Genomic DNA, 26,568 nt, shown 5'->3' with positions numbered 1-26,568 from the left:
ACTTCTGCAACAAAGCGCTTGAAACAATCCAAGGCTTCATAGCGATGAGAAATCAAATATACATAATAAAATCGCGTATAATCGTCAATAAATGTGAGAAAATAAGATTAACCATGTCTAGCTCTAACATTCATTGGTCCACAAATATCAGAATGTACCAGCTCAAGAGGTTGAGCAGCACGTTTGACCTTACCAAAAGGTTTTCTACAAGCTTTTCCTTCTAGACAAGGTTCACATAAGGGTAAGGAAACTTTAGCGAGTGAACCTATATGGCCTTCTCGAGCTAATCGAGTCATCCTATCTTGCCCGATATGTCCAAGTCTAGCATGCCAAGTCACAAAGTCAATAACACTACTACTACTAGCATCAAACACTAAAATCTCAGAAGAAACAGAATTAAACAAGTCTAATTTAAAGAAATTATTACATAAATAACCATGTCCAAACAAAGTACCATAAAAGAAGATATCCAACCTATCGTCTTCTTATTTTAAAAGAGTACCCAAAACTAAGAATTGCAAGAACTGTGAGTAGATTATAATAAACTCCAGGTACGTAGAGCACACTGTGAAGTGTTAAATGCGACCAGAGCGCATATGAAGTTGACAAAACTTCCTCAGTTGTGCCATTGCCCATATAAACTCTTTGTCTATATGAAAGACGTCACATAGACTCTTTATGTACCACATGGAAGACGTTGATAATCTACAAACCCCGCTCGATGGCAATCTACATGTTTGGTTGCCTCCTTATCAATCCACTTATGGAGAGAGTGAGAAACCATTAAATGTATATACACACAAGTGTGGATGGAGTTGGGTGACAAGGTACCTTTTTCGTCTTCGTGCATTCACGTCCAAAATGTTCCTTGTCTTCAGTTGGAGCATTTCAATTTAGATGTGTCTCTTTTGCCAGCTTGCTTGCCACGATGGTGCAAAGGTGTGTTCTTTTTCTTTAATATCTATTGGGATATTTTTATTGTGCTTACCCTGAGGTTTGCGCACACCTTTACCATAAAAGGAAGCCACACGTGTCGCCTCTTAACGCTAAGCTTCAAGCTCAACGTGTTTAGAGATATTAGAAGAAAAAAAACTTTTGATGCTTTCAATATGAGGCAACAAATTGCCTCATACACACCAAAAAAAAATTAGACGGTGACCTTATCACAACCAAAACTTCTTGTTCATCCTTAAGAACATTCCGAGCAGATCACGAATCACTGACGACATCACCCTTAGATGTTCAGTCACTGAGTGCTCGAGATCCTTTTGGTAAACTTAAAGTTTCAACACTAAGTTGCGAAATTTTGAAGTGCACGTATTACCAAAGACAAATTTTAGTTGACCCTACGTTTTCTTGGCAGTAGAAAAAACCCTTTTTTTCTAAGATCGCCTTGCTTGCTGCTCAACAATGAGCGCGCAGTTCGATATTTTTCTAATCCAAGTACGTAGGTTTCAAGGTTGCAACGGTGTTGGCCACATATCATAACTTTTCCTATCAAGTTCGTCACCCTAGTTAGATCAGCAGTCACATTGTTGGTAGTCATTTCCTATATGTTTTATGCACAAATATTGACATTATTATTATATGTACATTCACAATACAAATTGATCATCAATTTCAATCAAATATAACCAGAAACAAATCACCAGTTCATATTAAAATTTTAATTTTGGACTAATAGAGGAAATCATACAAAGCTATTGGTTGGAAACCTAGCAACAAGCTGGGCACCAACTCCCCTCTGGATAGCAATGCCTAATCTATGAAAAATAAAACTAGCAAAACCGCTACTAGCGTCATTATTAGCAAGACAGTTCTTCAGACGCTTAAAAAAACATAAAGTATCTTCACCAAGCTCACCCAAAGTCTAATTAATAAAATCATATCTACATACAATTCGGGGTCAAAAATTTCCCTAGGCTCGTAATCATCACCCAAATGTGTAGTTCAATATGACGTATATCAATTAATTTGGACTAGTGAATATTGGTAAAGTACATAGCTTAAGCCAATAAAACCACTTAAAATCAGCCAACATGTGATGATTAGTTATCTATAAACAGAGATAAATAAGCTACATAAAAACAAAGTACATCACGTAGAAAACGGACACGAAATCAAGAGTTTCTTGCTACTACTTTTCAAAGTACCTCGCTCACGAATTATTTTCAACTAACGAAAATAAAGCAAAAATATGCACTGTTTCGGAAACATATATAATTGAAATTATTTTCAACTAATGAAAATAAAGCAAGTAAATTATTTTTCAACTAATGAAAAATAAAATAAAAATATGCTCCGTTTCAGAAGTAATGAAAAATCCACTTTTAGATTTTTCTAAAATTCTGAAAATACACAAAGTAATATTATTTTCACAAACACATACACTAAGTATTTTTTGTTGAGCAAGACACTTATGATTAAACTAATGATATTAAATTAAACAACATGATTCAATAAATTAATCATTAAAAAAATATTAATATCATGCATGTTATATTTATATGAAATTAATTAAATCAACCACAAAGATGATGATTCCACATAATTAATTTTAGGTCGTAGTCCTTTCGGGCAGATGTCGTTTAGTCCATGGTCCATTCGATAGTCGATGCAAGGCCAGAAATTGGAACACATTAAACCACAAAGGTGATTGCTCCACATAATTAATTTTAGGTCATAGTCCTTTTAGGGAGTGGTCTTTTAGTCCATGGTTCATTCAAAAAATAAATAAAACGCATAAAAGGCTCTGATGTCAATGTTAGTCATATATAACTGATATATATGTAAGTTGAAAACATCAAATGCGGAAATGGGTTTTTAATTCATACCTTGTCATCACTCCCAATGCGGATGAATTAGAACCGGTGGATCACTTGCGTATCATGTTCTTGAACCTTCAAACTCGACGGTGAGTAGGTGCCACAAAAATGAGCACAAACTATATTTCCACAAACTAAATACCTTGTAGAAACTCAATTTTCTCTCCAAAGTACACTAAGGTATTTGGGTAATTCTTCACAACTAATGTTTGGATACTAGAAGACTTTTTCACTAACTTGAATGCTCACTTAAAACTCTCTAGCTTAATCTCCACACTTGGTTTATCTCTTGCTAAACTCACTACTATTGAGTTGTAGTGTTTTCTTCTACTTCTTATGTTTCTACAAATGAAACTAGAAGTCTATTTATACTTAAAATCCAAGTATCCTCTCTTGGCAAGTGTCAAGGAAGAATCAAACACTTGGAGCAAGTTCTAACACTTGTTTAGCATGGATTAAACATATGGAGTAAGTGATTAAACACTTGTTAGCATCATGCAAACACATGGTGGCAAGAAACAAGACACATGTTTCACCATGACTTGGTTAGTTGGAGAAGGATTCTTCTTATGACAAAGTCAAGCATATGACTTTATATAACCACCCAAGATGGACTTTGGGCATGCACAAACACAATGGGTTCCCAATTTCTAACAAAGAGAATAATTGAAATCCTGGAATTGCAACACGGCAACATGACACTCAGCACTTGTATCATATAAAACAGAAACGAACCCGCTTCACGAAAATGCAGGCTACTCAGTAGATGAAATCAATAATGATCTTTGAATACTGTTATTTACAACAAAATCACAATTAAATAAGGACAATAAGAAGTGATTTTACCTGTAAAAGTAAACAACTGAAAGCAAAAATGCTACATTATTGATAATATATCCTGATAAACCTAGCAGTGCTTTGTATCCAATAATAGGTACCAGTGGAGCAAAAACTGAAAACCAAACAAATCAAAAACCAGTAAAACAATTTATAAATACTCAAACCACACTAATTAAACTTAAATACCAAGGAATTTTCATTTACCAGTTCGAGATAGTATATAGATGAAAATGGGTAGAAGAGGGAAAAATGCATAGGTATGTTCATATTCATAACCACATTGAGCGATCCTGGTGTGTTAGGGTTCTAGACCTTTTAACACTGGAGAAAGCTTAAACACAAGGAAAAGAACCGGATAAACCCTTTGAGTTGGGGGTTACCCATCAGCTTTGAGAAGAAAACTAAATAAACTTAACTTTGTTATATTGATTTTTTTCTAAGCAAGCTGTGGCTAGGCTATTTATAGCTTTCAAAGCCTTGAATAACAAGAAAACAACTGAAGTTTAAAGACTTCCTAAACTAGGAAAGAGTTTGACTAATTATGGAAAGATAGGAAACTAAATACAACAAATAACTAACTGTGTGGTGTTGGCATCACAACATCCCATCCCTCTTGAAAATAAACTTGTCCTAAAGTCTTATATTCTGGAAATCGTGCAATGAAATCATCAGCGTCCTCCCAAGTTACTTCATTTTCAGGATGGTTCTTCCATTGCACGAGCCATTGAGTACCAGTATGATTTACCTTCTTGTACATCCGTCTCTGTAAAATTGTAGATGGTTCCCATTTGTCATAGTCAATTATATCTGGTAAAGCAGCAACAATATTAACAGTTGCGCCGAGTTTCTTTTTTAATTGAGAAACATGGAAAACGAGATGAATACGACTGGTGGTAGGAAGCTCCAATTTATAAGCCACTGTTTCAATTTTCTCCAAGACTCGAAAGGGCCCGTAAAACGAGGAGAGAGCTTCGAAAAAGATTGACTAGCAACAGTTTTTTGTCGATATGGTTGAAGACGCAAATAGACCCAATCATTAGTCTCAAAATTACGTTCTGTTCTATGAGAGTCAGTATATTTCTTCATTCTAGCTTGAGCTTCATGCAAGTGAGACTTCAACAGTTTAAGAGTGTGATCTCTGGATTGAAGATTTATATCAACATCATGTACTGAGGTAGAGCCTGGTAAGTATGATAAAATGGTTGGAGGAGGTCTGCTATACAAAGCTTCATATGGAGTCATTTGGATGGCAGTATGAAAGCTTGTGTTATACCACCATTCATCCCAAGGAATCCATTTAAACCAATCTTTTGGCTTCATACCAGCAAAGCAGCGCAAATAACACTCTAGAGTACGATTAGTAACTTTAGTCTGACCATCTGATTGTGGATGGTATGCTGTACTGTGACATAGTTGGGTGCATTGTAAAGAAAAACAAGCAGTCCAAAAAGTGCTCATGAATATCGCATCTCTATCACTGACAATACTCTTTGGCATCCCATGAAGACGAACCACCTCTCGTACAAATACTTGTGCAACTATGCTTGCAGAATAGGGATGAGACAAAGCAATAAAATGCGCATACTTGGAAAGTCGATCAACAACAACCAAAATGGAGCTTTTTCTCTCAGATAGAAGAAACCCATCGATGAAATCCATTGAAATATCAATCCATACATCAGCAGGAATGGGTAAGGGATTCAAGAGGCCAAGAGGAGATATCGATTCAGTTTTATTACATTAGCAAATGTCACAACGATCAATGAAATCTTTAATTGAATGTTTCATTCCTTCCAATAAATTTTTTGTTGCAATCTCTTGAAGGTTCTTAAGTAACCTGAATGACCTCCAATTGGAGTTGTGTGAAATTCTTCCAATAATTTGGAGCACCAAGAAGAAGAAGAAACAACCACAATCCTTTGCTTATATCATAAGATTCCATCTATGTAAGTATAGTTGTGCTTGAAGACAGGATTAGTACGTAGACTAGCAATTAATAACCCATAGGCATCATCCTGATGACATTCTTTGACAATTTCTTGTACACCAGAGAAAATAGGTGTTGAGAGTGAATTAAGTTGAGGGCTGGAGAGACGAGATAAAGCATCAACAGCTACGTTCTCTTTGCCATGACGAAAAACAATCTCATAGTCATATCCCAACAATTTAGATAGCCATTTTTGTTGTTCCATAGATGATAATTTTTGATCCAAAAAATACTTCGAGCTTCTATGATCGGTATAGATCTTAAAATGTCTTTCCAATAAATAAGGACGCCATTTTTGAACAGCAGAGACAACTGCTAACATCTCTTTGTCATAAATGGAAAGATTTTAAATTCTTACCAGATAGCGGCTTGCTGTAGTAAGCAAGAGGTCTGCCAGACTGCATTAATACAACACCCAAACCACCACCCGAAGCATCACATTCAAGATAAAACTCCTTGCTAAAATCGGGTAATGCTAATACAGGAGTTGTAATAAGAGCATGATGCAATAATTTGAATGAAGAGGTAGCATCATCATTCCAAACAAAAGCATCCTTTTTTAATAGTTGAGTTAAAGGTTTACTGATAGTGCCAAAATCCTTGACAAACCTGCGATAATAACCAGCAAGACCAAGAAATGCGCGAAGCTCTTTAACTGTGCTAGGAATAGGCCAAGAAAGAATACTCTTGATTTTATCATCTTCAACTGAGAACCTATTAGATGAGATAACATGGCCGAGATAACCCATAGAAGATTAAGAAAATGTGCATTTAGACTCTTTCACGAACAATTGGTTGGAACGTAAAATATCAAACACAATAGACAGATTCTCAAGATGCTCAGAAAAACTCTTACTATATACCAATATGTCATAAAAAAAAACGAGCACAAACCTACGTAAATGAGGTCTGAATATATCGTTCATCAAAATTTGAAATGTAGCTGGAGCATTCGAAAGTCCAAAAGGAATGACTAAGAACTCATAATGGCAATCGTGCGTCCGAAAAGCTGTCTTAGTAATATCTGGCTCAAAGAGACGAATTTGATAATAACCAGAGCGTAAATCGAGCTTTGTAAAGAAGCACGCACCGTGTAACTCATCCAAGAGTTCATCAACTAAAGGAATACGAAACCTATATTTGATAGTAAGTTTATTTAATGCCCGATAGTCCACACATCCTCCAAGTACCATCCTTTTTACGAACCATTAAAATTGGAGACGAAAAGGGACTGGAACTGGTACGGATCAATCCAGCTTCCTTTAACACATCAACTATTTTTTCAATCTCATTCTTCTGAAAATGAGGGTACATATATGGTCGAATATTAACCGGAGAATAATCAGCTAGTAAAGGAATGTGATGATCATGTTGTCGTGAAGGTGGTAATGAATCAGGAGACTGAAAGATGTCCGAATATGTGGATAATAAATGTTGAAGTTCAGGTGGTAGTTCGGCATTTAAATCCCTTGTAGACGCATTAAATTCAAATAATTGAAACAGAATTCCAAAGTGCTCTTTGTTCAATAAATGCTGCATGGAGAACTGTCCATCATCATTACAGTTGAGGCGTTGTTACCCACCAAAAGAATGTCAACATCTTGAATGTTGAACTTCATAGTTAAAGCTTTAAAATCCCAAGAGATTTCTCCTAACGTACGTAACCATTAGACGCCCAACACGGCATCACAGCCACTGATAGGTAATAGATGAAAATCAGAAGTAAAATTATAGCCTTGTAGCTGAATTGGAATATTAAAACAAGATCCTTGAGTACTTATCTGACCACCATCACCAGCTGTTACATGTAAATCAGCATATGTGGAGCAAATAGAATAACCACACTATTTGGCTACCTTAGGATGAAGAAAATTGTGTGTAGAACCCGAGTCGACAAGAACTGTTAAAGCTTGTCCCTTAGTAAAGCCAGAAATACGCATTGTCCTAGGAAAAGGAGTACCCAAAAGAGAATGGAAAGTGATCTTGGCCTCAGATTCAATTGGTTCAATATTAGTATTAGCATTTTGTTAGTGTCCACAAGTTTCTCAATAACATCCTCAACGTCAACAGCTATTTCAGGAACATCTAAAATAGTCAATCTGGGATTGGCACAAACGTGAGTTGGTGTAAAGATTTCATCACAATTAAAGCAGAGGCCTTGGGCACGTCTTTGTTTCTGTTCATCCAATGAAAGTCGTCTAGCTCCAGGTGGTATAGAGGACTTATTGTATGGAGTTGGTTGTACCGTAGCAGCAGGCCTAAATGGAGGAGGACAATAAGGTTGTCTTGTGACAGCCTTAGTAACATCTGAATAGGCTTCTTCTTGATGAATTTATTTAGTAAAAGCCTCAAGTAAAGTTTGTGGTGCCAATAACTTAACAGTATAACCAATATAAGGTTTTAAAGAAAGAATGAAGCAACTTATTAAATAATCCTCAGGGAAATCAACAAAGATTAAGTGATGTTCAAATTCAGAGATATATTCACGGATTGTACCTTTCTGATTAATTGTGCTAATAGCTAATCGAGCATCAACAAATTTCTCCGGAGTAAATATTTCACGAATCAAAGTACAAAACTGTTCCCACGAATTGATCGCAGTTTTGGTTCGTCTCCATCGAAATCATTGGTTGGCCTCGACTTTAAGATGATCATAGGCGACAATAATTTTAAGAGCATCTGATGTATTTGATAGACACATTTATGTGTCTATTTTGATCTCGATTTTATATTTTGTTAGTACCCATTTTTGTACTTATTTTGGTATTTTATGTTTTTGTAGGTGTTTTTGGAGAAATAAGCTTTTGCAGGAAAATTGGCTCGAAAAGTGGTATTTGCGCTCGTGGGAGAAAATTACTACTCGGACTCTCAGTTTGGATACGGGGCACTTCAATTAATAAGGGGCACCCAATTGATAAGGGCTATCCTCTTTACTACTAACCACCACTTGTTATTCGCACCCCAACAGTGGATTAGGGGGACACCCTTCTTCTTCACGATTTGAATTCTCAAATTTGGCGGGAAAAATGGATTTTCACGAGAAGAAATTAGGGTTTGATTTTTGGAGAGGTTATAGAGAGATTCAATCGCAAAAACTTCTTGTATGGGCCTGTTTTGGCTTAACAAGAAAGGTATAGTTAATGGATTCGGTGAAGCTGGGATAGATAATCGATTGAAGCAAGACAATGTCGGAAATATACTCGGAGCTTCGCTGGAAGATTTGGGAAGAGTTTTGGACGAGAATTTAGTGGACTTTCTATTTGGATATGGACTGGGAATGATCCAGTACATCGAAACAGGAAAGGTAGTTGTTTGAAAACGTAAAGAATGGAAGGTTTGATGTCTTGCACGATTAAACAGGGAGGTGAAGGTTTTCGGGTATTTTTCTCTTTCAATAATTGGAAGTTACGTGTAGAAAAGGAAAGAAGATCCTCTCTGAATATTTCATTACATCCTGCTAAGAATTGCAACAACTCAGAGGCCGCGTAGGAGGAAAAGAAGCAAGTTTTCAATTTCGACAAAACAGGGAATTTATCACATTTTCGGGAATTCCTGATGATTAAAAGGAAGGTATGTGTGAAGTTAAGTGAGGATATCTTCTCGAGAGATTTTACTCTATCTTTGGGAAGGTTTGAGTAATCCAAAGACGCGTGGAAGGAAAGGAAAGAAGAAAAATAGACCGAGACTTGAGGAGAAGAAAAAAAAAAGTTATTCTCAGATTTTAGGATTATGTGGTGTATAAAAAGAAGCTACTGGACTCAGAGAAGGGTTGTCGAGAGTTTGGGGAAGTTTAGAACAGAACAGAGCACAAAAACACCAAGTTGCAGAGATACATGCGAGAGGAAGAAGAAGAACTCAGAACAACAGTAAGAGACAGTCGCAGAATCCGTGGCCTTTTCTTTCAAATTCAATCAGTTTGTCACAATTTCTGTAACAATTATTCAGAGTTTGCAACAGTTTTATGTTAGGGTACTTTGTAACAGTGGTTCGTAACAATTATATTCGTTACAAACACGCTGTTTTATACCTTCTCTTCTTTTTAATCAACTTTTGAGCAACAAACATGTATTTTGAGCAAGTGATTAATATGAGGAGCTAAACCCCATTTCTGAGGCGATAGAGGAAGCTATCTTTCCAACAAAAAGTGGTATATTCTTATTTATTTATTTATCGCAATTATTTTTATGATTTTTTTGCCTTGAGTGAAAATTGTTTGAATGATTCTTGTTAAGCAATTGTTATTTCTTTTGATAGAGCATGCTTGGACCTAGGTTTTTGATGTTCTATGCTTCGGATTTACACTTGTTATTTTGAGAATCTACTTGTTGCAATAGTTTAGAATCAAATTGAACGAAAAAATTGCATGAATATAAATATTGGATTAAATCACTTTGAACTTGGAAAATAGTGGAATCTTAGCCTCAGTGTTCTTTTGATATTGATACCAACTTTTTCGGTGTTTGTTATAATTATTAGCGAGTTTTCTATTTAGTTTTGAATTTAAGTCTAAAGTTATCCTTCACAAGTTCGAGAATCGAATCACTTTTTACCACTATCTACAAAACACATCAATTTTTTGCGCCGCCGACGCGGACTTGTTTTTAAGGTTTTAGATTTATTTATTTTATTTTATTTTTTTGTTATTATTTTTGTTCTTTTTTATGTTTTTGGGTATTTATCTTGTGTCTACAGGTTCTGGATCATAAAGAAAATTGAGCCAAAGAGTTTGGTGATTTCATAAATACTTGGAGCTAAAGATTAAAGAAAAAAGAACATAAAAGAAGACAATTTTAGTTTAGGGTTTGTTTATTTTCTTTTAGGAAAAAAAAAACTGTATTAGGGTTTATTATTTTTGTAATTTTTCTTTTCTTTTTGGACTTTTGGACTTTTGGACTTTGGGACATTATTTTTTTTTAATTACCCTATGGAAAGGTACTTTAAATATAAAATTTTTCAGAGAAGGAGGAAAATTACGATATTGTCTCTGCACCTTGGGTCCGTACACTTGACATCGGAGTCAGTGGCCCGAGTCGACTACAACCGATTCATCCCCTGTCTGGAACGGGAGGTAAGATTCTAAACACTCGCGAATCCCCTGTCAGCGAGTTACTGGACTCCTTCGTATGCATATATGTTGAGGACTGAATACGGAAATTTATTTTTCTAGTAAAAGGCAAGGTCTGGCCATACAAGATAAGGGTTCGGATTTCATCACCGTTCTCTTCTTGCCCGCTTTAGGAACACGTAACCTACGCGAACCTAAGCCTAAAATTTTGACTAGAACGAGACCGATAGGGTAACGAGCTTAACAGGAAAGTCATTCGAAAAATATTGGTTACTCTTTTAAGCATACTTCGAAGTTCTTGACGGTTCATGTAAGTTGAATGCGTGACTGCGCCGCCTTGTAATACCGGTGAGGCCTTGGGTATCAAAGCTCCACCGAGCTTCCCTTGCCTCTATTCAACTTACGTTAACTCGGATTGATTCCAGAGGGGTTTGCTTAAATTGTAACAAATTCCCATTCGAAGGATTAGAAGCTGGTCTAGAAACAATATAAGTGGAGCCATCATGCTTTTTGTTTGCTAGAAATCAATAGATTTGATTTGGTTGAGTCGGCCTTGATTTGTGTTTGCTTACTCTTCCAATTTAGAAAATTCTATTGTATGCCTGAACGTAAAAGAGACGCACTAGGTAGATTTGTTAAAGAGAAACCTAGTGGTTCGAAGCGTCTCGATTACCTTAATCTAGAGAGTCCGACTTTTGAAGAGTCTGTTTTTGAACGTCCTTTGACTGAGGAGAGAATCCCTGTTGCTCCGATAGCGCTAGAAATGGCAACTTTGAAAGCTTTGTTGAATCCAACTAGGAATACTCGTCCCTCATGTATCAGGTTAGCTGAGACGGAAGCAACTTATGAACTTAAACCTGGGACCTTACAGCTGCTCCCAATCTTTTTAGGGAAAGAAAATGAAAACCCATATTTCCATGTTAGGGACTTTGAGGAAATTTTTAGTACCCTCAGGATTAGAAACCTAGATGATGATGCTTTGAAACTTAGGTTATGCCCCTTTTCCCTGAAAGAATCGTGGCTATATAGTTTGTCTTCCGGGTCAATCGAAACGTATGAACAACTTACATCTGCCTTTTTGAACAAGATTTTCGCTAGGAACAAAACATCGTCTATTAGGACGCAAATCTGCACGTTTTCTCAACAGGAGGGAGAATAGGTATTTGGAAAGGTTCAATTATTTATTAGCCCAATGTCCTCATCATGGTTTAGAGAAGGTTAGGTTAGTTCAGATCCTTTATGAGGATTTAGATTATCCCACCACAACTACAGTAGAATCTATGTGTATTGGTGGATTTGAGATCCAAACAGTTGATGACGCGATGACATATTTGCATGAAGTCGCCGAAAAGACCCAACAATGGGAAAGTAGTAGGGGACCCCAGAAAACAATTCTTCTCAGCAGAGGAAACGTTAATAGGGTAGAAGGAGGCTATGAATCAGATGCCAAAATTGTTGCTATAGCGAAAAGGTTAGAAGCTTTAGAAGTGGGTAACACTAGTGGTAGATTGGAGCCTTTTTGGGAAGGCCAGAATAATGAAGAGCAAGCCAATGCTCTATATAATAACACTAGGTTTGATAATCGTCATAAGTTTGACCCATATTCAGAAACCTATAATCCTGGTTGGAGGAACCATCCGAACTTTTCATAGTCTAAGGGCCAGAGTCAGGGTCAGTCTAATAATTCTAATGCTCCCCCAAGTTTTAGATACACTAGGAATACATCAGGCCCAGAAAATAAAACGACTAGCTTAGAGGAATATATTAAGATGTTAGCAAAAACTCAGGAAATGTTAGCACAGAGCCATGTTAGTTTTCAACAGGAAACCAAGCAGAATTTTCAAACTAATGCTTAGATCCTTGCTAAGTTAGAACTTCAAGTCGGCCAAATAGCTAAGACCTTAAGTGAGAGAGATAATGGTAGGTTCCCTAGTCAGACTAATCCCAATCCTAGAGGAGTTCATGAAGTAGGTACAAAACCATCGAATCAATTGAATGCTATTAAAACCCTTAGGAGTGGTAGAATAGTAGACAATCAGGTAACCATGCCCGATAGTGAACATACTGTAGTTCACCCCTCAGGAAAACTAGCTAAGGAAATTGATAAAATTTTTGATGATGCCAACTCAGTTCCTGAGAGGTCTGATCTGTGCCTAGAGCCCCATTTCCTCAGCTATTAGTACCAACAAAGAAGGAATCGAACTTTAATGACATATTGGAGGTTTTAAAGCAAGTTACCATAAACCTTCCTTTATTAGATGCAATTAGGAAAATTCCTGCTTATGCCAAGTTCCTTAAGGATATGTGTACGCGAAAGCGAAAACTTAGCGTCCATAAGAAAGCCTTTTTAGTTAGTCACGTAAGTTCAATTATTCAAAACACTACAACTCCAAAGTACAAAGACCCAGGTTCCCCTACCATTGCTTGTACAATAGGTAAACACCGGGTAGAAAAAGCTTTACTTGACTTAGGAGCCAGTGTGAACCTACTTCCTTACCATGTGTACTTACAGCTAGGACTTGATGAAATGAAACCTACTCTGATAACACTGCAGTTAGCTGATAGGTATGTTAAAATTCCTCGAGGTGTTATTGAGGATGTCCTTATTGAGGTCGACAAGTTTATTTATCCAGTAGATTTTGTGGTCCTAGATACTCAACCTGTCCCTGACCCAGAGAACCAGATACCTGTGATTTTAGGTCGCCCGTTTTTAGCTACGTCGAATGCGATCATTAACTGTCGAAATGGTGTGATGAATTTATCTTTTGGTAATATGACTATAGAGATGAACATTTGTAATGTCAGTAAGCTACCTTATGAGCTAGATGACACATGTGTTGAAGAGGTGAACATGATAGAAGTCTTAGTTCAGAAGTCATTACCAAACATTTTATTTGAAGACCCATTAGAAAGTTGTCTATCCCATTTTGGTTTAGATTTTGATGACGATAGCACTATTGAACAAGTGAATGCTCTATTAGATTCTACCCATGTGTTAGACACTGATAGATGGAAAGCTAGGTTCGAACCGTTACCAGTTTCTGAGACTACCCTAATTCCTTCTTTAGAAGAGCCCCCAAAGTTGGACCTTAAACCACTACCCGATACTCTACAGTATGTGTTTTTAGGCCCATCTGAGACTTTACCTGTGATTGTAGCTTTCGATTTGGATAGTGATCAGGAAAGTAGGATAGTAAAAGTACTTCAATACAATAAGGAAGCTTTAGGGTGGACTATAACATACATTAAGGGTATAAGTCCTACTGTGTGTATGCATCAGATTCATTTAGAGGAAGACTCCAAACCTTCTAGGGAGATGCAACGTCGACTGAACCATAACATGAAAGAGGTAGTTCGAAAAGAGGTGCTTAAGTTGTTAGATGCGGGTATTATTTACCCAATTTCAGACAGTAAGTGGGTCAGCCCTGTTCAGGTTGTCCCCAAGAAATCAAGTATCACTGTAGTCCAGAATGATAATAATGAATTAATCCCAACCCGAGTGACCACGGGATGGCGTGTGTGTATTGACTAAATAAAATTGAACAAGGTCACAAGGAAGGATCACTTTCCTCTTCCTTTTATCGACCAAATGCTAGAGAGATTAGCTGGACATAGTCACTATTGCTTCTTAGATGGCTACTTCGGTTATAATCAGATCGTTATTGCCCCAGAAGACCAGGAGAAAACCACTTTTACCTGTCCCTTTGGTACCTTTGTGTATAGACGCATGCCTTTCGGGCTTTGTAGTGCCCCTGCGAATTTTCAGTGTTGCATGATGAGCATATTCTCTGACATGGTATAACGGTTTTTAGAGGTCTTTATGGATGATTTTTCAGTATTTGGTTCATCTTTTGATGAGTGCTTGCATCATTTGACATTAGTGTTGACTAGGTGTAAGGAAAAGAATTTAGTGCTTAATTGGGAAAAATTCCATTTCATGGTTGAATCAGGAATTGTCTTAGGGCACATCGTTTTTTCAAAGGGTATAGAGGTAGACAAAGCCAAAATTGACCTTATTAAGACTCTACAGGTCCCAAAAACCGTAAAAGATATTAGGTCATTCTTAGGGCATGCAGGTTTTTATCGTCGATTCATTAAGGATTTTAGCTTGATTTCTAGACCTCTTTGCAATTTGCTTGCAAAATATGTTAAGTTTGTCTTTGATAATGCTTGCTTAAAGGCTTTTGATAAGCTTAAAACTTTACTCACTACTGCCCCGATAGTCCAGGCACCCAACTGGAACCTACCCTTTGAGATCATGTGTGATGCTTCAGATTATGCTATAGGCGTTGTGCTAGGTCAGCGAGAAAACAAATTACTCCGTGTGATTTACTATGCTAGAAAAACTCTTAATGATGCCCAAATGAACTATACAACTACCGAGAAGGAATTGCTAGCCATCGTGTTTGCCTTGGATAAGTTTAGATCCTATTTATTAGGTTCTAAGATCGTAATCTATACTGATCATGCTGCTTTGAAATACCTTTTGTCTAAGAAGGATACCAAACCTAGATTGATTATATGGATCCTTTTGTTACAAGAATTTTATCCAGACATTAGAGACAAAAAGGGTGCAGAGAATGTAGTAGCAGACCACTTGTCTAGGCTAGTTCCCCTAATAATTCCCTTCCTATAAGGGATAGTTTTCTTGATGAACAATTGTTCTATGTTTCCCAATCACCTTGGTATGCAAATATAGTGAATTATCTTGTTACTGGTCGAATGCCTCAACATTGGGGTAAGCAAGATCGTTCTAGGTTTTTAGCCGAGGTTAAGCATTTCTTTTGGGACGATCCTTATCTATTTAAGTATTGTCCGGACCAGATTATTAGGAGATGTGTATCTGAGAGTGACCAGTCTAGTATTATCTCCTTTTGTCATGAACATGCATGTGGGGGTCATTTTAGTGCTAAGAAGACTGCTGCTAAGATTTTGCAGTGTGGATTTTACTGGACTTCGTTGTTTAAAGATTCCCATAGTCATTGTGTTTCTTGTGAGCGTTGCCAGAAGTTAGGAACCATTTCCCGTAGAAATATGATGCCTTTGAACCCTATTTTAGTGATTGAGGTCTTTGATGTGTGGGGCATTGATTTTATGGGTCCATTTCCTATTTCGTTTGGTTATATTTACATTCTTGTCGCTGTAGACTATGTGTCTAAGCGGGTTGAGGCGGTTCCGTGTAAAACGAATGACCACAGGGTCGTAGTCCAGTTTTTGAAAGAGAATATACTTACACGTTTTGGTACGCCGCGAGCTATAATTAGTGATGGAGGTTCACACTTTTGTAATAGACCGTTTGCTCTTTAATGAAACAATACGGTATTACCCATAAAGTAGCAACCCCATATCACCCTCAGACTAGTGGTCAGGTAGAGGTTTCCAATAAGGAAATTAAACGTATTCTAGAGAAAACAGTTAATCCAAATAGGAAAGACTGGTCGTCGAGGCTTACTGATGCCTTATGGGCTTACTGTACTGCGTTTAAGACACCCATTGTAATGTCACCTTATCGTTTAGTGTTTGGCAAGGCATGTCACCTGCCTGTTGAGTTAGAGTATCGAGCCTATTGGGCTATTAAGAACTTAAAATTTTCACTTGACAAGGCAGGAGCTCAAAGATAGCTCCAGCTCAATGAATTGGACGAGATTCGTAGAGATGCATACGATAGTGCTAAGGAGTATAAGAAAAAAATGAAACTTGTGCATGATAGGAATATTTTATGAAAGTCATTTTCTCCAGGTCAAAAAGTTCTTCTATATGACACTCGGTTGCATCTATTCCCCGTGAAGTTGCGCTCTCGATGGACCTGTCCTTTTGTGGTCCGTACTGTTTTTTCTCATGGCGCTGTTGAGATTGAGACACCAGATGGTAGTAGTTCTTCGAAGGTTAACGGTCAGCGATTGAAGCCCTTTTTAGAGCCTTTTCCTACAGGTGATGTTGAGGAGGTCCCTCTGGAGGACCCTGTTTACCTTGATTGACCATCGAGGCGATTTTGTATGTTGTATATTATTTTTGTAGGTTTTTGGTTACACTTCACCCAGGTACTATCTTTCAGACTTCTCTCTTTACTATTTCCTCATGTTACTTATATTTTTGGTATTGTTCTTTAATTAGAAACATTGAGGATAATGTTAGATTTAAGTTTGGGGGTGGGGTAAAACTTTTTGTTACCTTTTCGTTGCAATAAATAAACTCCAGAGCCTAGAAATTTATCCTTATTAAGGATGTCACTACCCAATCTAAGTGGATGTAAGCATTTTGGTTGTAGAAGTTGAGGGACCAATCTGATTAGATGGAAACATCTAAAGAATCTATTCATAAAAGCACAGAGCTCAGGTGTTAGAAATAACATGGTAGTTTCGCCATGTCTCATTGAGTCCTTTTCACTTCTATTTTTATTTTTATTTTTTTTCTTTTTAAAATATGTTTCTCGAAGTGATTAGGTGGGGCTCACGATTCAAGTTGTTACTATTTCTAGGGTGAAATAGAGTGATTGAGATAGCCATTAAAAAAAAAAGTTGGAAAAAAATAAAATTGAGACCAGACCATCAGACCAACTGGAATAAATTCAATAAAGTCGACCACTGGAACCCTTGTATATGCCAGTTGTGTTGACCTAGAGTTAGGATTATCGACCATTGGTACCCTTGTATACGCCAATGTGTTGATATTAGTCAGACCGGTATCTCAGTCCATTAAGATAGGTTCATTATGGCAGTGGCCTTCAGACAGATATGAGAAACACCATTCACCTTAGTCAACATCAAAACCATCTATGTTTTTCTATATCCATCTTCTTAATCTATCCATGTGATTTGTTTGATTCTGAGTTTGGATGCGACTATCTGAGTAGAGCTCTGTCACTTTATATGAATTTTAGTATGCTTGAGTGCGAACTCATGTACAACAATTGGAATTTCGCATCAGGGTACTTCCTCCTGTAGTCAATAAGTATGCCAACCAAAGAGATTCTTTAGTGCCTTCCAAGGTTCTGTGTAGATAGCTAGGGTATGGAGTATAAAGGTTTTGTGGGTATACCTCTGGTAAGCCCTCCACCTAGGGGTTTAAAGGCTTATTGCATACGCTAAATGCAATCGGCGATGCCTGCGACAGTGAGTTAGGATTTTATTTCTATTTTATTTTTTGCTCGAGGACTAGCAAATAATAGGTTTGGGGGTATTTGATAGACGCATTTACATGTCTATTTTGATCTCGATTTTCTATTTTGTTAGTACCTATTTTTGTACTTATTTTGGTATTTTATGTTTTTGTAGGTGTTTTTGGAGAAATAAGCTTTTGCGGGAAAATTGGCTCGAAAAGTGGTATTTGCGCTCGTGGGAGAAAATTACTATTCGGACTTTCAGTTTGGATAAGGGGCACTTTAATTACTAAGAGGCACCCAATTGATAAGGGATATCCTCTTTACTACTCACCACCACTTGCTATTCGTACCCCATCAGTGGATTAGAGGGACACCCTTCTTCTTCACGGTTTGAATTCTCAAATTTGGCGGGAAAATGGATTTTCACGGGAAGAAATTATGGTTTGATTTTTGGAGAGGTTATAGAGAGATCCAATCGCAAAAACTTCTTGTATGGGCCTATAACAAGAAAGGTATAGTTAATGGATTCGGTGAAGCTGGGATAGATAATCGATTTGAAGCAAGACAGTGTCGGAAATATACTCGGAGCTTCGTTGGAAAATTTGGGAAGAGGTTTGGACGAGAATTTAGTGGACTTTCTATTTGGATATGGACTGGGAATGATCCAGTACATCGAAACAGGAAAGGTAGTTGTTTGAAAACGTAAAGAATGGAAGGTTTGATGTCTTGCACGATCAAACAAGGAGGTGAAGGTTTCCGGGTATTTTTCTCTTTCAATAATTGGCAGTTACATGTAGAAAAGGAAAGAAGATCCTCTCTGAATATTTCATTACATCCTGCTAAGAATTACAACAACTCAGAGGCCGCGTAGGAGGAAAAGAAGCAAGTTTTCAACCAGGTTTCGATAAAACAGGGAAGTTATCACATTTTCGGGAATTCCTGTTGATTAAAAGGAAGGTATGTGTGAAGTTAAGTGAGGATATCTTCTCGAGAGATTTTACTCTATCTTTGGGAAGGTTTGAGTAATCCAAAGACGCGTGGAAGGAAAGGAAAGAAGAAAAATAGACCGAGACTTGAGGAGAAGAAAAAAAAAGAGCTATTCTCGGATTTTAGGATTATGTGGTGTATAAAAAGAAGCTACGGGACTCAGAGAAGGGTTGTCGAGAGTTTGGGGAAGTTTAGAACAGAACAGAGCACAAAAACACCAAGTTGCAGAGATACACGCGAGAGGAAGAAGAAGAACTCAGAACAGCAGTAAGAGACAGTCGCAGAATCCGTGGCCTTTTCTTTCAAATTCAATTAGTTTGTCACAATTTCTGTAACAATAATTCAGAGTTCGCAACAGTTTTGTGTTAGGGTACTTTGTAACAGTGGTTCGTAACAATTATATCCGTTACAAACACGTTGTTTTATACCTTCTCTTCTTTTTAATCAACTTTTGAGCAACAAACATGTATTTTGAGCAAGTGATTAATATGAGGAGCTAAACCCCATTTCCGAGGTGATAGAGGAAGCTATTTTTCCAACAAAAAGTGGTATATTCTTATTTATTTATTTATCGCAATTATTTTTATGATTGTTTTGCCTTGAGTGAAAATTGTTTGAATGATTCTTGTTAAGCAATTGTTATTTCTTTGGATAGAGCATGCTTGGACCTAGGTTTTTGATGTTCTATGCTTCGGATTTACACTTGTTATTTTGAGAATCTACTTGTTGCAATAGTTTAGAATCAAATTGAACGAAAAAATTGCATGAATATAAATATTGGATTAAATCACTTTGAACTTGGAAAATAGTGGGATCTTAGCCTCAGTGTTCTTTTGATATTGATACCAACTTTGTCGGTGTTTGTTATAATTATTAGCGAGTTTTCTATTTAGTTTTGAATTTAAGTCTAAAGTTATCCTTCACAAGTTCGAGAATCGAATCACTTTTTACCACTATCTACAAAACACATCAGTATTATAAACACTAAAATATTGGTCTGCATTGATAATCCAGCCATCAAGGTCTTCACCAGCCAAGGTTAGAAATTTCATATTAGGGCGTAGCTGTTGTTGTTTACCATGATTTTGTGGTGGAGGTGGTGGAGGAGGTTGTGCAGCATCAGCATGTCGTTGCCTCTGAGGTAAAAACTTTCTAAGTACATTACGTAAAGAGTTTTCCATAGTGTTATTTAGTGCTGTAAAAAGCTCTGTGACAAGGGTCGTACGTTCTTGTGCATGTACCAACTATTTTTCTTCCTTCTTCTTGGTCTGAACTTCCTCATCATGAACATGAAGGTTAGTAATAGTGTCAGACAGATCATTGAGATTTTCTGCAACCACTGCGATCGCTTCATGAACGTTCTTCAAATTATCAGTGTAAGACATTGTAATCAAAAAGAAAGAACCCTAAAAAAAAAAAATTTGGTCAATTTTGAGATTGAGCTAAACCTGGCTCTGATACCATGTGTTAGGGTTCTAGACCTTTTAACATTGGAGAAAACTTAAACACAAGGAAAAGAACCGGATAAACCCTTTGAGTTGGGGGTTAGCCACCAACTTTGAGAAGAAAACTAAATAAACTTAACTTTGTTATATTGATTGTTTTTCTAAGCAAGCTGCGGCTAGGATATTTATAGCTTTCAAAGCCTTGAATAACAAGAAAAGATCTGAAGTTTAAAGACTGCCTAAACTAGGAAAGAGTTTGACTAATTATGGAAAGCTATGAAACTAAATACAACAAATAACTAATTGTGTGGTGTTGGCATCACAACATGGTGAAATATACTCCGTACCATACAATACTTCCTTCAATGGCGGATCCAATTTTAGGCCAAATAAGTAATTCAGAAGAAGTGTCAGAATCTGAAGAGAGACATTTAGGGTTTAGTATTGCTGAAGGGTCATAAGGACTGAGCAGAGATCTCCGTAAGATGATTAGAAATAAAAGAAGAACTCTTGAAATTAGGGCATCTCGTAAGATTCCGTGGGATACTTTGATTTTATTGAAAGAAATTTGGGTTCCTGAAGTGTCAGTCGGTATGGAAAATCATGTACGAAGGAGTACGTAGACTAAGAGCAACTCCAATGCGCACCATCTATTATATTGGTGTCCCTATCCAGGGTTTATCGAAGCAAACTAATCCGGTCGTCTTTAATTGCTCCAGCATTGATCGTATTTCCAATGACTATTTTTCCTACTATAAATATTCAACTCATTCGAGCATGATTTATAAGGGGATACCAGTTCTACTAAGTGCTGATACCATTTCATATAGGACAAAAATATCCCACGAATCCTGACCGTTGGATCGATGAAATAGTATCAGCACTTAGTAGAACTGGTATCCCCTTTATAAATCGTGCATTCGAGCATTCAATTGACACCAAAATTCAATTATTTCTTTATTTTTTCCACTAGTCAGTTTTTTTCTTCTTTAAATAATACTAGTACAACCGTTGTCACGGTGAGAGGGCCGACCGAAGAAGAATCTGAAGATGGGGTTTGTCTGCGACTATGTTCGCGTTGTTCCAGAAAAATGATACTTTCGCCTTGTTTCAAAAAATATGATACTTTCGCTCTGTTTCATAAAAAAGTGATATTTTCGCTCCATTTCATAGAAAAGTGATACTTTCGCTCCGTTTCAGAAAAAGTGAACCTGAAACGGAGTGATAGTATCACTTTTACTGAAACGGAATGTGAAAGTATCACTTTTCCAGAAGCGGAAGATTAGTCGATCCATAAACCAAAATATGGTTGCATGATGTGTTATGCATCCTTTGTGGTGGTTTGCATAATGGTTACATTCAATTTCCGAGAATCGTGCCTAAAGTGAAAGTATCACTTTTCTTGAAACGGAGGGAGCACATCGTTTTATTAGTTGCAACGAAAAATTAGTTGATGCATAAACCAAAATATGGCTACATAAAGTACCTGGCATTTTTAGGGGCGACCCCAAAAGAATTAGGGGCGACACAAAAGGACAAAAAAAGGTCACCCAAGCGTAAATCTAAGCTACTTCTTATCTCCGATATTTCGGTAGAAAACATAACAATTGGTAGTAAATATAGACCATGTTGGTTACCGATTAATGTGTGTATATTTCGGCTAATACGCCCTATTACAATCCGTAGTAAATATAGATTAAGTAGTTACAAAACCTTCCGATTATAGGTTGCCCCAAAATGAGTTTTTTCTAAAATCCTTTATATAACGAATTTTGAAATCTACCATAATCGGGAGGAATTATTACTCATAACCTAACGATTATAGGAAGACCCAAATCGAACATTTGCCAAATTCCATAGATTTTGAGGGTACAGTGCCAACCATAACCATTTAGTTCGTGTTTTGGATGTAGCCGTAATCGGAAGATAAATAGCTTACAAAACCTCCGATTATAGGTTGCCCCAAAATGAGTTTTTCCTAAAATCCTTTATGTAATGAATTTTGAAATCTGTCATAATCGGTAGATAATATAACTTGTAAACCTACCGATTATAAGTAGCCCCAGATTCAACCTTTGCCAAATTTCATAAGTTTTGAGGGTACAGAGCCAACCATAACCATTTGGTTCATGTTTTGGATGTAGCCATATTCGGAAGTCAAATTGGTTACAAAACCTTCCGATTATAGGTTGCCCCAAAATGAGTTTTTTTCTAAAATCCTTCATGTAATGATTTTAAAATCTACCATAATCGGAAGGACTTATTACTCGTACCCTACCGATTATAAGAAGCCCCAAATTGAACCTTTGACAAATTCCATAGGTTTTGAGGGTACAGAGCCAACCATAACCATTTAGTATGTGTTTTGGATGTAGCCATAATCGGAAGCTGAATAGGTTACAAAACCTCCCGATTATGTGTTTTGAATCTACCACAATCGGTAGATAATCTAACTTGTGTACCTACCGATTATATGTAACCCCAAATTCAACCTCCGTCAAAATAGTCGTTGCAGTTTAAACCTAATTGATGAAATAGCCGTTGGAGTTTTTTGGAAAAAGAAAAAGAGTCGTAGGTCCATAAACCTATAGAAAGAAACTCATATTTATCAACACATTTGCACCAAACTCTTTCCTCTCTTCAGTTCTAATTTTGAAAACAAAAACATGTATATTGATTTTTCCGAAGAAGAAGATTGTGCTATTTATAGAGCGTACGTTGTGGTAACTACTCATGATCGTGTTCACAAGCTCCACAAATAAGAATCCGGAGAGAAGTTATGGAACCGTATCTTAATGGTATTTGAGGCGTTAGATGGTAATCGAATTCGAAGATCATCCAATGATATTAAGATGAGAAAGAATACGCTCGATAAGGAGATTGACAAACTTGAAGATGAGGAACGATTTGTTAGGAACGCTTTTCGTTGGTGGACATATGAAAAACGAGTAAGTATCTTTGTAACTCCGGCTCACATAAACATTAGTTAGTACTAACTTGTTACTCATTCGTAATTTCAGAGAAATCTTGCTGATCGCCGGTATGTGGACCTCTACGGGAAACGATTTGAACATGAAGGATGTTACAAAATCAAGAGGGATAATTTCTATGGTCACTGGAAGTTATGATCTTTCTTAATACTTTTAAGTGATTGTAAGAGTATGGATTTAGGTGCTTTTAACATTATTGTAACGTTAAGGTCTGTTAAACTTTATGTAATGGAAGTACATTGATTTAAAAGCTTTACCGATTATGGGTAATCGGTCATTTATTTGGTTACACAAGCTTCCGTTTATCATAATCAGAAATTTTATGAGTAAACTTACTTTCCGATTATGGTGTTGTTTGGATACACAAAACAAAGTTTTCTTCACATACAACAATCATAAGCACAATATAAAATAAACCTAACGATTATAGTAATCGGAATCTAATGGAGTGAACTTACTTTCCGATTATGGTGTTGTTTGGATACATAAAACAGAGTTTTCTTCACATACAATAATCGGAAGCACAATATAAAATAAACCTAACGATTATAGTAATCGAAAGCTAATGGAGTGAACTTACTACCTGATTATGGTGTTGTTTCGATACAGGAAATAAAGTTTTCTTCACATAGAATAATCGGTAGACAACTATAATACAAAACTTTCGATTATTATAATCGGAAGTTAAAGGAGTGAACTTACTCTCCGAATATGGTGTTGTTTGGATACAGGAAACAAAGTTTTCTTCACATAGAATAATCGGTAGACAACTATAATACAAAACTTTCGATTATTATAATCGAAAGTTCAAGGAGTGAACTCACTTTCCGAATCTGAATTTATTTTGCAAAATCGCCAGAATCGGGAGGTACGTATATAAATTAATCTTACGATTGTGCATCAAAATTCAACAGTTTCATATCTCTGCATGTGATTTGCTTGCGAATCATCGTTAAATGCATAAAGGTAGCAATAAAACCATTCATAATCCATAAAACAACCATTCACAAACCATAAACATAATGTACTAACTTATAATCCGAATCAAACCTTAAAAACGACATAATCCGTCAAAAACATTGAAAATGACAAAATCCGACATAAACTTTGAAATCCATAAAGTTCACAAAATAGCGAGAGTTTAGTGGTTCCTATTTGCTTTGAATTTGCGACCTTTACTACCTCGACGACTTGGAACACCATTATCATTGGCTTCATCATTTGGGATGTCACCTTGAGTGCTCGGTGAGGACCGAGATCTTTTGTTCACCTTCTTTGCGGGTTTCTTGCCCTTTTCCCCGAACTGAGATGCATACTCTTCATTGTAAATGTTATCAATCAATTTTTGGTGCTTTTTTATCTTCTCAATTGGCACAGGCTCTCCGAACTTTATGCAACTAGTGCACTATTTGGACAAAGTCTTCAACCTCTCCCGTTGTTTTTATACATAGCATAACATCAAACAGTTATTACTCAAATTTTGAGCCATAATATTAAACTAAAATAAGAAAAAAATACGTACGAATCTATCAAAACCCGTAGGTTTCTCTTTGAAGATAATCTTGTACGGGGATGTGGGCTTTGCTTTGAGATCACGGTTTACACGAGGATGAGAAACATTCCGGTACCAATCCATATAGTTGGGAGCATTTTCAAAACCTTGGTTGACTGGACTTCCATCACTGATCAAGTAATGCATCCTTCTATCCCAATGGGTTTTAACGGTTGGTTTACCCGAGTAGACCACCGCGATAGAATCTTTAGCAGACTCGCACTTTTCCAGATCCAAAGAGAAATTTCCATGGATTTCCTCATTTGGTATACCTTGTATGTAACCATGTTGTCGCGTCACCCTTGAGGCATTGTACATCACATATCCTGTGGGTTTCCACAACGGTCCAAAACAAAGGGCCAAATGGACCGAGCCGCTATATGTCCACTAGCTCGGTCTTCCTTGTATGGATCAAAGCATACCTCTTGGGCTTTCAGTGAGTCCAAAATCTCCCTCAGACGAATCAGCTGCTGCTTCTTTTTCCTAGACTGGTTGTCATCGAAGACGTACTTTTTTCCTCTAGGGTCACCTTTTGCCCACATAGGGTTTTCAATGGCCAATTGCAAGATAGGGAAGTGGTCGTAGATCCATGTTTATATTTTCATTTTTGCAAGTATTAGGAAATTGATTCTTTAATGGTAGGAAAAAAAACAAGTATGTAGAGTTAATAAAAAAACTGTAGTAGACTCACGTTCCCGGCCACTTGGCTACTTCCAAGCCTCGGCGCCTTTCTCAACTCTTCCAACAACCACGCATGGCATGCCGTGCCCCAAGAGTACTCATGCACTTTATTGAGAGGATCCAGAAGTTGTAAAAGGTTGGCGTCGACCTGATTGCCACTGGTATTGGGGAAAATGACACATCCCAACACACATAAGAGATATGCGATGGACGCGTGGTTCACTTGTTCATCAGTTAAAGTTCCTTTCTCTTATTTTTCCTTGGTGCCCTTGAACATATCCATCAGAGTACCCATGTTAAACTGTCTAGTTCTATACTTCATGCATCTATTGAACTCAGTTTTTGATGTTTCTTCATCCCAACCAAAACACTTATTCGTTAGAGTATTAAGTTTGTCCCATTCCAACTGCTTTGCGTACTCAGTGCTGACACCTTTTCCATGGTCAAGGAGTCTAAGAATCTGCATAACATCATCTGGGGTAATCGTCATCTCCCCAAATGGCATATGGAAGGTGTCGGTCTCAGATTAAAGTCTCTCCACAAATGCTGATATAGCCACCCGGTCATGTTCCAACATAGAGTTCTCGGCAGCATTAGCCAACCCCGAATTAGCAGTAATTGTCTTGAACCTTTCACATTCATCGGATAAAGGCCAATCTAGCATTTTACTTGGTACGGCGGTGGGTTTGAGTATACGAACCGCATCAGAATGATACTATTAAACACACGACAAGTTAAAAGAAATTAGGAATAACCTAAACCTATAACCCTCAAAACTATTACAAACAAAAAGATAATACGTAAATAAAATGGATAGGATTATTACCTCGGTTTCATATATTTCTTTGGCCCAGAAGTCTTTTTTATCCAAATAACAATGGTCCTCCATCCTCCGGCAGCCCAAGGATACACCTTCTGAAATATCCTTCACCTTCAGTTCTTGTGGGACAAGGTGTTTCGCTTTCTTTCAAGGAGGATTTTTCTTTTCTCCTTCACCTTCTTCTTGTGCACCGCTAGGTTGTCCTACTTCTGGTACTCTATCTTCCGGTGCTTCTAGTTGAACACTGGGTAGAATTTCAGCTTGTGATTATGGA

The 26,568-nt window shown here is 37.1% G+C and overlaps 1 pseudogene; it reads right to left on the bottom strand.

The window, feature by feature from the left end:
• The window catches only part of LOC113273149, a 32,957-nt pseudogene extending 6,993 nt beyond the window's left edge, over positions 1 to 25,964 (bottom strand).
• Between the last annotated feature and the right edge of the window lie 604 nt (positions 25,965 to 26,568).

Source organism: Papaver somniferum, chromosome 4 (assembly GCF_003573695.1).
Source record: "Papaver somniferum cultivar HN1 chromosome 4, ASM357369v1, whole genome shotgun sequence".
Taxonomy (NCBI): Eukaryota; Viridiplantae; Streptophyta; class Magnoliopsida; order Ranunculales; family Papaveraceae; genus Papaver; species Papaver somniferum.
The sequence above is the reverse complement of the archived record's forward strand: the minus strand, read 5'-3'. Positions and strand labels throughout refer to the sequence as shown.